At 45.4% G+C, this 15044-nt stretch overlaps 1 protein-coding gene and 1 long non-coding RNA gene across 2 annotated transcripts in view; one reads left to right on the forward strand and one right to left on the reverse strand.

Moving 5' to 3' along the window:
* Positions 1–15044, reverse strand: part of LOC306861610 (polyunsaturated fatty acid 5-lipoxygenase-like) — a 587266-nt gene that overhangs the window by 512310 nt on the left and 59912 nt on the right. The window lies entirely within an intron of this gene.
* LOC306861680 lies at positions 5926–9795 on the forward strand. The gene is made up of 4 exons (XR_013783497.1): positions 5926–6230; positions 6601–6715; positions 8142–9146; positions 9661–9795. It is a non-coding gene; the product is annotated as an uncharacterized lncRNA (long non-coding RNA).

A 15044-nucleotide genomic window follows, 5' to 3' on the forward strand; every position in this document is an offset into this window, starting at 1 on the left:
GGAGAGGGCTCTTGGGGGCGCTCTGGAGGAGCGGGCACATGAGCGGACACTTGAGGGTGCTCTGGAGGAGCGGGCACTTGAGGGCGCTCTTGCAGCGCGGACACTTGAGGGCACTCTTGCAGCGCGGACACTTGAGGGCGCTCTTCCAGCGCGGACACTAACGGCACTCCTGGCCGTGGTTAGAGAACTGGGTTCTCGGGGATCTGGATCGGCACTCCTGGCCGTGACTTGAGAACTGGATTCTCGGGGTTCGCGATCGGCACTCCTGGCCGTAGTCTGGGAACTGGATTCGGGATCGGCACTCCTGGCCGTGGTCAGAGAACTGGATTCTCGGGATTAGGGATCGGCACTCCTGGCCGTAGTCTGGGAACTGGATTCGGGATCGGCACTCCTGGCCGTGGTCAGAGAACTGGATTCACGGGATTCGGGATCGGCACTCCTGGCCGTGACTGGAGAACTGGATTCGGGATCGGCACTCCTGGCCGTAGTCAGAGAACGGGATTCGGGATCGGCGCACCTGGCCGAGGCTAGAGAACTGGATTCTCGGGGATCGGGATCGGCACTCCTGGCCGTGGCTTGAGAACTAGATTCTCGGGGGCGCTCTTGTAGCGCGGAGCTGGACGGAACCAGCGGAGACGAAGGAGAGCTGGGCGGAACCAGCGAAGATGAAGGTGGGCTGGACGGGACCAGCGGAGATGAAGGTGGGCTGGACGGAACCAGCTGGAACTCAGGACGGCTGGGCGGAACCAGCGGGACTTCAGGACGGCTGGGCGGAACCAGCGGGAACTCAGGACGGCTGGGCGGAACCAGCGGGACTTCAGGACGGCTATTACGAGGAGCCGGCACTGGAGGGCACTTGCGAGGAGCAGGCACTGGAGGGCACTGTGGGTGAGCGTGTACTGGGGAGAGGACAGGAGCCGAGAATTCAGTGAACCCCCATTCAGTGTCAGGGAAACCCACTTAGTGGGTGGCGAAACCATTTTAGCCGCGGGGAGCGGAACCACTTTCGCCGCGGGCGGAACGTTCATCGCCTCGCACGGCGGTATCCTCATCGCCGTGGACGGAACATTCGACGCCAGGGTCGGCAGTATCCTCCTCGCCGCGGGCGGAACGTTCTTCGCCTCGCACGGCGGTATCCTCATCGCCGTGGACGGAACATTCGACGCCAAGGTATGATTTAAAATTCCCCTGGGACGCGGGTCTAGGAAAGCGGCCATGGCGGATCTGGGAGCTTAGGCCGCCACGGCCATATGTTTTGGGAAGCCCAAAGGGAATCATGAGGCCATGAGGATTGAGCCATAGTGGCCCTGCCCAATGTCTCTAGCAAGGCCACTATGACTACCAGGATTACAGGTATATAGCCCCCCCCCAAATTTCTTTGGGAATGTTCCCCATAAGGGGCCAAACTGGAGGAGCAAGTTCATGGGAACACTCAGGAGGAGAGGGCTCTTGGGGGCGCTCTGGAGGAGCGGGCACATGAGCGGACACTTGAGGGTGCTCTGGAGGAGCGGGCACTTGAGGGCGCTCTTGCAGCGCGGACACTTGAGGGCACTCTTGCAGCGCGGACACTTGAGGGCGCTCTTCCAGCGCGGACACTAACGGCACTCCTGGCCGTGGTTAGAGAACTGGGTTCTCGGGGATCTGGATCGGCACTCCTGGCCGTGACTTGAGAACTGGATTCTCGGGGTTCGCGATCGGCACTCCTGGCCGTAGTCTGGGAACTGGATTCGGGATCGGCACTCCTGGCCGTGGTCAGAGAACTGGATTCTCGGGATTAGGGATCGGCACTCCTGGCCGTAGTCTGGGAACTGGATTCGGGATCGGCACTCCTGGCCGTGGTCAGAGAACTGGATTCACGGGATTCGGGATCGGCACTCCTGGCCGTGACTGGAGAACTGGATTCGGGATCGGCACTCCTGGCCGTAGTCAGAGAACGGGATTCGGGATCGGCGCACCTGGCCGAGGCTAGAGAACTGGATTCTCGGGGATCGGGATCGGCACTCCTGGCCGTGGCTTGAGAACTAGATTCTCGGGGGCGCTCTTGTAGCGCGGAGCTGGACGGAACCAGCGGAGACGAAGGAGAGCTGGGCGGAACCAGCGAAGATGAAGGTGGGCTGGACGGGACCAGCGGAGATGAAGGTGGGCTGGACGGAACCAGCTGGAACTCAGGACGGCTGGGCGGAACCAGCGGGACTTCAGGACGGCTGGGCGGAACCAGCGGGAACTCAGGACGGCTGGGCGGAACCAGCGGGACTTCAGGACGGCTATTACGAGGAGCCGGCACTGGAGGGCACTTGCGAGGAGCAGGCACTGGAGGGCACTGTGGGTGAGCGTGTACTGGGGAGAGGACAGGAGCCGAGAATTCAGTGAACCCCCATTCAGTGTCAGGGAAACCCACTTAGTGGGTGGCGAAACCATTTTAGCCGCGGGGAGCGGAACCACTTTCGCCGCGGGCGGAACGTTCATCGCCTCGCACGGCGGTATCCTCATCGCCGTGGACGGAACATTCGACGCCAGGGTCGGCAGTATCCTCCTCGCCGCGGGCGGAACGTTCTTCGCCTCGCACGGCGGTATCCTCATCGCCGTGGACGGAACATTCGACGCCAAGGTATGATTTAAAATTCCCCTGGGACGCGGGTCTAGGAAAGCGGCGTATTGCGACCCGTTCTCCCCAGAACGGCAGACTAGCGGACGCCGCGAATGGTGACCCATTCTCCCAGGTACGAGGGGCAGGGGCGATCCGTGAACGGCGGCGCGATCCCCCGCAGACGACAGGAACAAGCTCAAGCATTATGAGCGTCGATGTCGTCTTCGGTTATAGGTCTAGTCTTCTGTAACGGTTGCTGTCCAGGGAGACAGGAGAACGAGGAGTATAAAACAAAATATAACTTTATTAAATGAAACAGAAGCTGACGCAAGGTTAACAGCATAAAACATAACTAAGTCTAGACGAAGACTTAAGGGAAACTGAGGACTTATAAGGACTAGAGAACAAAGGAGCAAACAAGGAAACAAGGTAATTAATTAAACACAGGTGATGATGATCATTAATTAACAAAACTAGGACACGAACTAAAACAGGAAGAACCAAATATGGGCAGAAAGGAAACTAAACACAAACAGATACGTTACAGCATATCAGAGCAAAAACCAAGCCCTGGGGTCAAAAGAACTATCTGTAGAGCTCAGAAACAGGTTTGCGTCAAGCCACACATCTGGGGAAGAGTTCAGAAAAAAATCTGCTTTATTGAAGTTTCACAGAAGCATGTAGTCTCTGTTACCCTTAATGGAAGAAGTTTGAAACAACCAGGATTCTTCTTATAGCTGGCCTCAAGGTCAAACTGAGCAATTGATGGAGAAGGGCTTTGGTTAGAGTGGTGACCAAGAAGGTCACTGATGGTCACTCTAGTCGAGCTCCATGATCATATGTGGAGATGGGAGAAACCTCCACCGATCTGGGCTTTATGGCATTGTGGCCAAACTAAATACTCTCCTCAGTGAAGACAAAAGAAAACACACTTGGAATTTGCAAAAAAGCACCTAAAGGACCCTCAGACTGTGAGAAATAATATTATCTGGTCTGATGAACCTCAATTTTAAGCTTATTTCTCTTTGCTCATTATCTGACAGAATCACTCTCCATTCGCCGCTGTGAATTCAGACTATAAAAGAACGACCATCAGCTCACAGACACCATCATCTACTGATGAACATTGTGGTGAGTGGGGCGGGGCCGAGAGCCATGGGAACGGAGTGAGGCCGGTGGAGTTAATGATAAGGAGCAACACCTGCGACACTTACCGGTCTCGAGTCCCACGGAGGAGCTCCGGAAGGATAAAAGGTGGAGTGACGACAGTGGAAGACGAGAGAGGACCAGGCCTGGATTTTAGTTTGTGTTTTGTGTGCGGCAGTCGTCAGTGAGGGGCTGCCGCTGTACTTTAACGTTTGTTTATTTTTGTTATTAAATTCTTTGAATGTTTGCCGGTTCCCGCCTCCTTCTTCCCGAATCTACGAACTTTGTTACATTGGTGCCGAAACCCGGGAGGAAGGAGGGACACGCTGTCAGAGAGCCCTCGCTGCTGAGGAGATCGGGCAGCACGGAGTAGCGGGGGCGGCCACTGGTTGCCCGAGGCGACGGTGCTGGAGCGATGGAACAACAGGTGGGACGGAAAACTCGCTGCCGTGCTCCTGGGTCGGGACGGCGATGGCTCCTCCGGTCGAGGGCAGCCGGCAGCGAGTCCCCCATTCCCTGCTCCTCCCCAACATGGCGGATGGCAGCAGGCTACGGTCACTCGGCGAATGGCGCCAACTCCTCCGATCCCTCTCGGACGGCAGCCCCCCTCCTCGACCCAGGAGCACGGCAGCGAGTCTTCCATCCCACCTGTTGTTCCATCGCTCCAGCACCGTCGCCTCGGGCAGCCAGCGGCCGCCCCCGCTACTCCGTGCTGCCCGATCTCCTCAGCACCGCGTTCCCCCTCAGCAGCGAGGGCTCTCTGACAGCGTGTCCCTCCTTCCTCCCAGGTTTCGGCACCAATGTAACAACGTTCGTAGGTCGGGAAGAAGGAGGCGGGAACCGGCAAACATTCAAATATTTAATAACCAAAATAAACAAACGTAAAAGTACAGCGGCAGCCCCTCACGGACGACTGCCGCACACAAAACACAAAATAAAATCCAGGCCTGGTCCTCTCTCGTCTTCCACTGTCGTCACTCCTCCTTTTATCCTTCCGGAGCTCCTCCGTGGGACTCGAGACCGGTGAGTGTCACAGGTGTCGCTCCTTATCATTAACTCCACCGGCCTCGCTCCGTTCCCACGGCTCTCAGCCCCGCCCCACTCACCACAAACATCTTCAAGCCACAGTCTGATTCAGGTAAGATCATGTGTATATTGTTTAATGTAGCTTTGGGGGTTTTCTTTCAGGTCCTTGTCTGAGCCACTTCTCATTTTAGGGGTTGTGTTCAGTAACAAGGCGTTCAGCTCATAAACATCTGTCTTGTAATTGTCGTTATGATAGCAGATCATGTATGAGTTCATATATCATTAACTATATTTGTAGTTCAGCCTCTGGTATCACTGATTGTTTGTAGTTAATCAAACTAATTAATTAAAAGTCTGTTCAATTAAATTTTTACTATCAGCACTGACTGGAATAAAGACACAGATTTCTGTTTCCTAAAGAAAACAGCTGAGTTCACAAAGCAGCAAGAGAATCAGGAAATACAGCATTTGTGACCCTGGAGCACAAAAGCAGTCTTAAGTCGCTGGGGTATATTTGTAGCAATTTAGCAATTTCTTACCGTAAATATATCAAAACTTCATTTTTGATTAGTAATATGCATTGCTAAGAATTTAATTTGAACAACTTTAAAGGTGATTTTCTCAATATTTTGACTTTTTTGTACCCTCAGATTCCAGATTTTCAAATAGTTGTATCTCAGCCAAATATTATTCTATCATAACAAACCATACATCAATGGAAAGATGATTTATTCAGCTTTTATATTATGTATAAATCTCAATTTTGAAAAATTGACACTTAAGACTGGTTTTGTGGTCCAGGGTCACATTTATGTGTTTGCAGGTTTCTTGTTTGACTGAGGAAGTAACTTCCACACTGTGGAAAATAAACTATGTTTTGGATATGAAAAATTATATTGCTATTTACCTGTTTCAAAGTTATGTTATTTGCTTGTTTTAAGTTAATGCCATATATGCTTTGAGATAAAGACGTTTACAATTGCAAAACTTGCTTTGTTGGAATGAGTAAGCAACAGTTGTGAAAGACAGGTTTACAAGCTAATGCTATGAAATCAACCACAAAGGTTGACAAGAGGGTCTACGGGGGTGAAGAGAACATGTTTCAACACGAAACATGAAAGAGTGCGAGACGCAGACAGCAACGTAAGCAACAAAGGAAAGACCACGCCTTGCTAAAATATGAGTTAAAGAGACTGAGACACCTACAACAGGAAGACTGGATCATACAAGACATGAGGAATATGATGATTGTAGTTACCCAAAAAGTAGTATAAAGGAGTAAAGCACTCTTCAGATGCTGTCTGCATTATGTGTGAAGGACACTGCAATATTGCTGCTTAGAGTTTGATGATAGAACTTGTAACTTAGCTTATTGTTGCTATTGCCTCCCGTGAGATTTACTTTTATCTACAAACTGAGCCCACAAGGGAGTCTTCTACACCATTCCTGAAGGACGTCAACCTGCGGCCGGGTGAGTGCTTTATGGATTAACCTGAATAATCATAGGGTTAAAGGTGTAAGATAAAAGGACACACCAAGTAACAATTAGGAAGCATTTTTAGTGTACTCGGGTAATTGTGGCAGAAAATTTTTTTCCCGCTTAAACTACCCTTTTTCATGACGTTTTTTTCTGCCTTTAATTTAACAGTCATTTTTTTTACATTGAGTAAACCTTTGAGTGTTTAATTATTGGAGCTGAACTCTTGTCTAGTCTGAGGTAGACCCTCACACATCATGTACGCAATCTAATTTCAATCAGAAATGTTACAGTTAAACTTGTCTACTAAATGGACTAAAAGTTTACTCACTTTTGATTATATCTTAACTATGTTCTCCATCAGATCAACAGCGTTTGGAGTGTTTTTACGGTGGAGTTGATGGCCGTGGGAAACGTTCTCCTTTGACTTCTCTGTGGAAAAAGAAACACAAAGCAACTGGCCAAGTTCTGTCATAAATGTAAGTTGTTCAGTATTTATCGCTTGTTTATTGAACTATTTTATTAAAGCAATGTCATACTAGCAGTTGTGCTGTGATACTGAATATTCAGAACAACAACATACTTGTGATATTGTTTAAATTAAAGATTTTATGGGCAGAGGAATTTCAATGTTTCTTTTTAAAAAGTTCTTTAATATATGTGACACTGGACCACAAAACCAGTCTTAAGGGTTAATTTTTCAAAATTATATTATTAATATAAATTCAAAATTTATATTTATACATCACCTGAAGCTGAATAAATAAGCTTTGCATTGATGTATGGTTTGTTATGATAGGACAATATTTGGCCGAGACACAACTATTTGAAAATCTGGGAAAAAAAAAAATACTGAGAAAATCTCCTTTAAAGTTGTCCAAATGAAGTTCTTAGCAATGCATATTACTGATCAAAAATGAAGTTTTGATATATTTACCGTAAGAAATTCACTAAATATCTTCATGGAACATGATCTTTACTTAATATCCTAATAATTTTTGGCATAAAATAAAAATGGATAATTTTGACCCATACAATGTATTGTTGGCTATTGCTACAAATATACCCCAGTGACTGAAGACTGCTTTTGTGCTCCAGGGTCACATTTGTGGTTTTTAATGAATAATGTATTTTAAGCAGTTTACAGGGATAATTCAGCTAAAAATGCTGATTCTCTCATCATTCATTAACCCTCAAACCTGTAAGACTTTCCTTCACATTCAGAACTCAACTGAAGACATATTTAATGAAATCTGAGAGATTTCTGTCCCTCCACTGACAGTCAACAGAGTTCATAAAGAAACCCAGATGGTTTAGTCTGCATCTTCTGAAGAGATTTGATTGATCATGTTTATGAATCAGCGCACACAGTAGTCATGGCAAACAGAAGCTCAAGCACACTTGCTTGTCATTGGAGAATCGATGAGGATCATTCTTGTTTGAGATCCGTAAGAACCAACGAGGTTCTGTTTGTGTTCGCTGATCAGTGTAAATATGGGAATAAAAGCCTAAATTAAATCTGTTCATCATATAAAGTGATCAAAGCTCTTCTGAAAATTTGGACTAAACCTCTCCATTCATATGAGTTTTTGAAGCATCAATCTGGCGTTGCGTTGACTGTCTGTGGAGGGACAGAAGTCTCTCAGAATTCATTCAAATATCTTCATCTGTGTTCAGAAGATGGACAATTTTTCAGGTTTGAAACAACATGAGGTGAGTAAATGATGACACAATGTTCATTTTTGGGTGAACTATCCCTGTAACATCACACATGCCCCATTTGAATGGCAATATTTAGACAGAAGAAACATGTCAGGGCATCTGATTTTACAAATAATACAATTTTATAATGAGAAATTGAAGCATTTCTTACATATTGAAACTAATGACTGGCTTGTTATTTAGTGCTTCCTCTCAGGAATTTGTGAAGCAATGGCACAACATAACATCAGCATCAATGACTCAACTGGATCAGAAGAGGATTTTCTCTTTGGGGAGTTGATGGAATTAAGTTGGAAAAACGATTATGCAGAACTTGTGTTTATCCGTGTCCTTTCAGTCATTGAGATTCCAATCATGATCTTAACTCTGATTGGCTTGCGTTTCGTCATCAAATCCTGGCCTGCTGCTTCAGTGTTTGTTAGTAATTTGATACTTTCAGATCTCATACAGATCATTTGTTTGTTAATAGCAGCAGCAACGACCTCTTCGACGCTTCATCTGAGTGCTGCATATTACTGTTCTTTGGTTGTGGGTGTGTATTTTATGGCATGTGTGGCTTTTGAACGATATCTTCTGGTTTCTCATCCTATCTGGTACAAATCTCACCAGTCACTCAAACTCTCCTGTTTTATTTCTGTGATCGTCTGGTTTGTTCCTCTGATCCTTGCAATAACATGCCGCAGTTTATTTTTTTATAATACTCTACTCCTCTGTATAGCGTGTTTCATTCCCTACCCCATAATCATTTTCTGTTTTGTTGGCACTTGGCGAGGTCTTTCTCGCTCAATATCACTGACTGCTCTTCAGCGCAAATTAATTTTGGGCAGTTTGTTCCTGGTGCTGTTGACTTACACATTTCTCATTCTCCCTTATGTGATTATGGTATTTCTGCCATATGTTGATATAAAATCGAACAACTATGCACGATTGCTCCTGTATGTGAATCCACTTGCTGACTGTATGCTGTACATCTTCATAAGGCCTGCTGTTCGTAATATGATGAAGTCTTTTCGCAGCTGTTTTAGACTTCAGAGTTTGAATCCCAACCAGGACGAACCGCTGTAGTGAATCCACAGAACAACTGCACTGCTTTAGTGTCCTGTATTTCAGCTGAGAAGCCTGCATCTCATTCACTGAACACCTGCAGCTCAGTTGAACCCGCTGCTAAATGAACTGAAAAACACTGAGGTATATTGAATTTAACTCAGTGTCAATTTTTACATCACAAGAACAATTCATTTCTATGCTATTATGATATTTATGCATGTTAGCTGATTTTCCCTATGCATGTACATTTCCCGTGCTCATTTTAGAGAAAGAATTTGAATATTAAAGAGATAGTTCACTCAAAATGAAAATATAATTTATGTCAATAATCAAAACATTTTTAGGGGAAAACTATCCCTAAAAAGACCTGTCTCAGGTCTCTAATATCAGCTCTCCTGATGTTAAGTGCATGATTAAAGTAGAGTATATTAGAGGTGTACTAAGTGAGCTTTATAAAAGTATAAAATATTAAGCAGCACTAGAAAATGACATGGCAATCTGAAGCGTTTCATAAGCAGGTAGCTGTAATACTATTGTGTGTTTTTGTAGAAGTGTGTTGTACAGATGACTGTATTGTTTTTGTATATTACAGAGCTTACTGTTGATGGTGAACTGTACATGTGTTCACACTCTTCATATTATGTATTTTTCTCAGGTTAGGTATGCAGCTTACTCTTGGATTCATCTTTGAGATTTTGATGTTTTGTATTGATTTGATGTCTTTGAATTGGCTGTATAATTGGCATAATACATATTTACCTGACTGATAATAAATTGTTACTTTTGTGTTTATTCTGACTTACTCTGAGATTATTGACTCTAGTTAATTAAATCTATAACACTACAAATCTGCGCTCAGGTTAGTAACAGACTAAAGTTATGTTTTAGAGCTCCGGTCAGCCTCAACCTCTGATTGTTGTAAAATTATTCTAACTAAATGTACATGGGAAATCACGGCATGATTATATAAAGTTACAATAGAGGAAGTTAAGTTGGTCAGCTTGGTTCTATAGTAATGGTCATGACCTCTGGTTAGATATAGTTTGACCTTTATTAATTGTGTTCAGATCTATGGGGACTAATAAAAGTATTTTACAATGAGCTAAGTATTGCACGAGCCGTCTAGGATATTAGTCAATTGCCTCTGTCTAATGACCAAGACTGACGAGTTTGTGAATGAGATCCGTATGTATGAGACTCAAGTGTTATAGGAATAAGATTAATGAGATTCAATACGATTAAAGAGCGAAATAAAATAATCAATAATAATTCAAAATGAACAAACAACTAATTGACATTTCAACCTAAATTTGAGGTCATAATAAAATGAAGTCAGATTATAATTGAACCTAAATTGAATAACTTTGCACACTGAAAAGACGAACACACAGGAAACCTTAATCCACGATTCGTTTGGGTTTTACACGATATAAATATACAAATGAATAATTAATTAGGTGAAGCTGTGCTCTTGAATTTGTCATCGCATCTTACATCCTATGCAGTGTGGTCAATTATTATTGCTCGTTATAACATAGATTATCTTAATATATGTTTAATGACGTATTATAATATTACACCACCCAATTATGTATTTATTTCCATCTAATTCTCGTTTTCAGTGCAGGCTTGTTTAGCTTATATTGACCGTTATGAAAAGTGATTAGAGTGGATTGAACGTAAAACAACAGGACAAAAATATAGTTCATGATCACTAGACATAATCACTTCATGACTCTAGACACTTTGTGAACACAGTGGCATAATACAGAGAAATAATATATTCGTTAGCCATATCAAAACCGTAGGCATGTGCGGGGGTAAGATTTACCCGCTGGCGGTTTTAGGTATACAGCGACCCCTAGCGGTTCTAGTGTTAAACAGTTTACTCTGTATGTGTGATATAAGCAGGTTTTCTTTGCGAGTGTGTGAAATGAAAAAGAAACAATGGTTCTTATTCCAAGAGGCAGGAAAATACTTGTGTGTCTCCCTGCCGCATCATAGAGTCTGTTTCTGAGAACTTGAGCTTTCTTTGATAGAGTGCAGCCTTCCAGCTCCATGACTATCTTCTGCAGTACCTCGAAGGTATATTTCATTTCAGGTGGTTAGCTGAGATTCAGAGCATACATTAAACCAGAAAGCATTGCTATAGCTAATGCAAAGTTATCCAAGCTTTGCGAGATATTCTGGCCTTCAAGGACAATCCTGGCATTCTCCGATCTGTCATGAAGTTTGAGAAGTATGATTCCCAAGGTGGTCTCCTCAGTGGATTTGTGGAGGAAGGCTATCAGCAGCCTGCAGAATGCACAGGCAAAATAAGATTCAACAGAACACTGGGCACGGCTCTGGGAATATCATAACAGATGTAATTTCAGTCATTTAATAATGTAGATACAGTACAATGAAAATATCAACTTCTATATAACGAGACAAAAAGTCAAAAACAGTCCAAGAAAGAAGATGGCTGATCACAGATTGCTGTCAGACCTCAGTTCTAGGACTTTGAGTGGCAGTCCTACAATTTTAGATCCAAGATATTCAATTGTTCAATTTATGGCATGCAGAGGATAATCACAGAATGGTTTGCTTGATCTGTGCTCTAGCACAGTTTAAAGGGAGAGTTAAATTCTCATGTGCTTCTGTGTGAGCACTCGGTGAATTGCGTGAAGTGATGATCATTGTAGTGTAGCCAATCACAGACGTATCTGTTGAGCCCGTGAACACAGTGGCCAATCAGCGGTGTTTAACAATCTGCTCAAATCTTAGAGGGAAATGGACATATTTCAGTACCGACTGGTACTTCTGACAACACATTAGTTTGTTGACTGGTCTGACTGAGTAGCTGCTGGACACATGCAATTCTCAGTGCTTTCTCTCCAGTGCTGTCATGAAAATTGAGCTTGCAACCTTAAGGCTTATTGTAATTACTACAAAAATGTATAAGTTGCGTAAGAGTTGTATAAGTGTGTAAGAGTACAGACTTAAACTACTGTATGTTTGGTTTTTTTTTTCAAGTGGTCTTTTAATGTTTGTTTTTTTGTAATACCTGTATGCTATTTGTTGGTGCCTAAGGTGATGGACGATTCAAGATGGCTGTGGATCAGGAAATTGATAATGATCACATCTCACCGATTGTGGCCCTGAGCTACACCTTCTCTTTGTTTTATGTTTTAAACATCAAATACTCCAAAGAGATTTCACTTTCCCTGGAATTTATTCAAAGTTAAGCCACACATTGTTATGAAATGTCGAGTATAGAGTATGTTGTTATGTTGCTATTTTACACTTGATATTGAATCTTGCTTCTCTCAGGGTTAAATCTTAAGCATTATTAAGCAAGGCAATTGATCATTTAATCAGTGCTTGACATTACAGTGATGGTTCACCCAAAAAATAAGATTTTCATCATTTGCTCTCATTCATGTTGTCCCAAGCCTGTACGAGTTTCTTTCTTCTGAGCACAAAAGATGATATTTTGAAGAATGCTGATAACCAAACAGCTGATGGCAGCTATTGACTTCCATCCAACTGTTTGCAACATTCTTAAAAATATTTTTTTATTTTCAACAGAAGAATGAAATTCAGGTTTCAAATAACATGAGAGAGAATAAATGATTGCAGAATTTAGATTTTTTGATGAACTACCCTTCTTCTTCTTCTTTCGTGTGTCGTCATCAAATGTCCAGCTCAGTAGAACTCAGCCACGTTCTCATCTCAGGTCCCACATCGAAGAGGCCGGCCTCCGAGGGTGGTTTATACAGTGGACAGGTGGTGATTATATGCTCAGCGGTCTGCTCTGGCTCCCCACACTCACACACTGCTCTGTCCTCCAGGCCCCACTTCCTCATTGATGCTTTGTAACGTCCAACCCCAGTTCGCAGGCGGTTTAGCAGAGTCCATTGCCGGCGTGGCAGATCCTCTCCTTCAAGACCGCCTCCAGGGTCATAGATGTAACGGTGGATTCGTGAGGGCCCTGCTGACTCCCACTCCTGCTTCCAGGCTGCCGCGAGCCATGCCTCTGTAGACAGGCCCTCGGGGATGGACCTGAGCAGGTCTTGTGCCGCCTTGTTGTACGGGTGGCGGGACTTCAGTCTATAAGGAGGCAGTGCTATTGTGGTGGTATTGTGCAGGATATGCCAGTTGTATCTTTGGGCTTTCCTTGCAAGAGCGAGGGTAGCAGCCTCTCGTCGGAGGCCGGCCGGGGCAATTCCCGCTAGTGTTGGCAGATGGTAGACAGGGGTAGATTTCAGGCAGCCAGTTATAGTCTGAAGGGCGGTGTTTATGGCAGTGTCGACTTTCCTGACGTGTGGGCTTCTGCACCAGGCTGGGGCACAGTATTCAGCTGTGGAGAAGACAAGAGCTACTGTTGATATTCGAAGCACCTTGGCAGTTGCACCCCAGCTAGTACCAGCGAGACGTCGAATTATTGCGACCCTTGATAACACTTTGGCCGTCACTTCTTCAAGGTGTTGTTTGAATGTTAGAGATCTATCCAGGCGTACGCCGAGGTACCGTGGGGCTTGCTGGAACTCAAGGCACTTGTTATTAACGAATATGTCCAGTTCCCGTCTGGCCTCACTGTTGTTCAGGTGGTAAGCTGCTGCAACTGTCTTGCCGATGCTGAGTTGTAAACGCCACTCACGCAGGTAGGCTGCCAAGGTGTCCATGTCCTGGTTTAGGCTGGCCTGCATCTGCTCCCATGTTTGTCGTCTCATCATAATGGCCAGGTCGTCAGCGTAACCATATTTCCGGGATGTTGTTTCCGGTAAGTCATGGATGTAGATATTAAATAACATCGGTGCGAGGACAGAACCCTGCGGAAAACACCATTCCTCAGCCTTCTAAGCCTGCTGCATTGACCGTCACTGATCTTTAAGGTGAAGCTGCGGTTCGTCACCATCTCAGTGATCTTTAGTAGCTTTAGGTGGAGTCCGCGGTGCCAGACGGTATCGTAAGCGGCTGTGAGATCAAGCAACACTACTCCAGCCTTCTGTTTTTCCTGAAAGCTGTCCTCAATATCTTGGGTGAGCAGTGTCACCTGGTCAACCGTTGACCGACCACGCCGGAAGCCAGCTTGCTCCCATGGGAGTTGAGGGTCCACTATTGGCTCGATACGATTATAGATAAGCCTCTCCAGGATTTTGAATGGGACGCAGAGCAGTGAGATGGGTCGGTAAGATTTAGGGTCTTCAGCAGGCTTGTTTGGTTTTGGGAGGGCTATGACAGCAGCGCGGCGCCATATCTTCGGGAGCTTGGACCTCCGAAGGCATGTCGAGTAGAATGAGCTGAGCCATACAGATGTTTTTACGCTCTGGTGAGTCACAAACTCAGGGTGGATGTAATCATGGCCTGGTGCTTTCCCTTGTTTGGTCTTACTCAAGGCAGTCTGGAGTTCAGCTGATGTAAATTCCCCTGACAAGTTGGCGTCCACACTAGCTGCTCTACACAGGGAAGTCACCTGGTGTGATGTTGTGCGAGCAAAGTTCTTATCAGCATCAGGGAAACAGCTGTTCTTAAGGAGCTGGGATGCGATGGCATTTGCTGTTATTGGGCACCGGGAGGTCGATGGTGTTCTACCTGTCAGCTGGTTTATTGTCCGCCACGCCTTACGGCTGGAGTGGGTGAAGTCAATTGACTGAACTACTTCTGTCCACCTTGACCTTCGGGTGACATCTAGCTTCTGCAGAAGTGCCGTTGCAGATTCTTCAACTTCCTCCCTGGAGCTTGCCTGCTGGTGGACATGCAGGAGGTGGCTGCATTCTCCATCCCAGCCCGGGATGTAGTTTGTGTTAAAGCCAAGGGGGATGGTTTTCCTTGCTGCCCCAAGGAGCACTCTGCAGTAGGCTGCGTACCCAGCGTCCACGTCGGCGTTGTCTGGATCTGGGAGACAGAATGATGTCCTTTCTGTCTCCTCAGTAAATGACTGCCAATTTGCCTTACGAAAGTTCCATCTCTTGACGGGTTTCCCTGCAACTGGCTGCACCAGGGATGGGACCTTTATAATGGACGGTCGGTGGTGTGAGCGGGGGAACCTATCCA

Source organism: Barbus barbus (assembly GCF_936440315.1).
Source record: "Barbus barbus genome assembly, chromosome: 42".
Taxonomy (NCBI): Eukaryota; Metazoa; Chordata; class Actinopteri; order Cypriniformes; family Cyprinidae; genus Barbus; species Barbus barbus.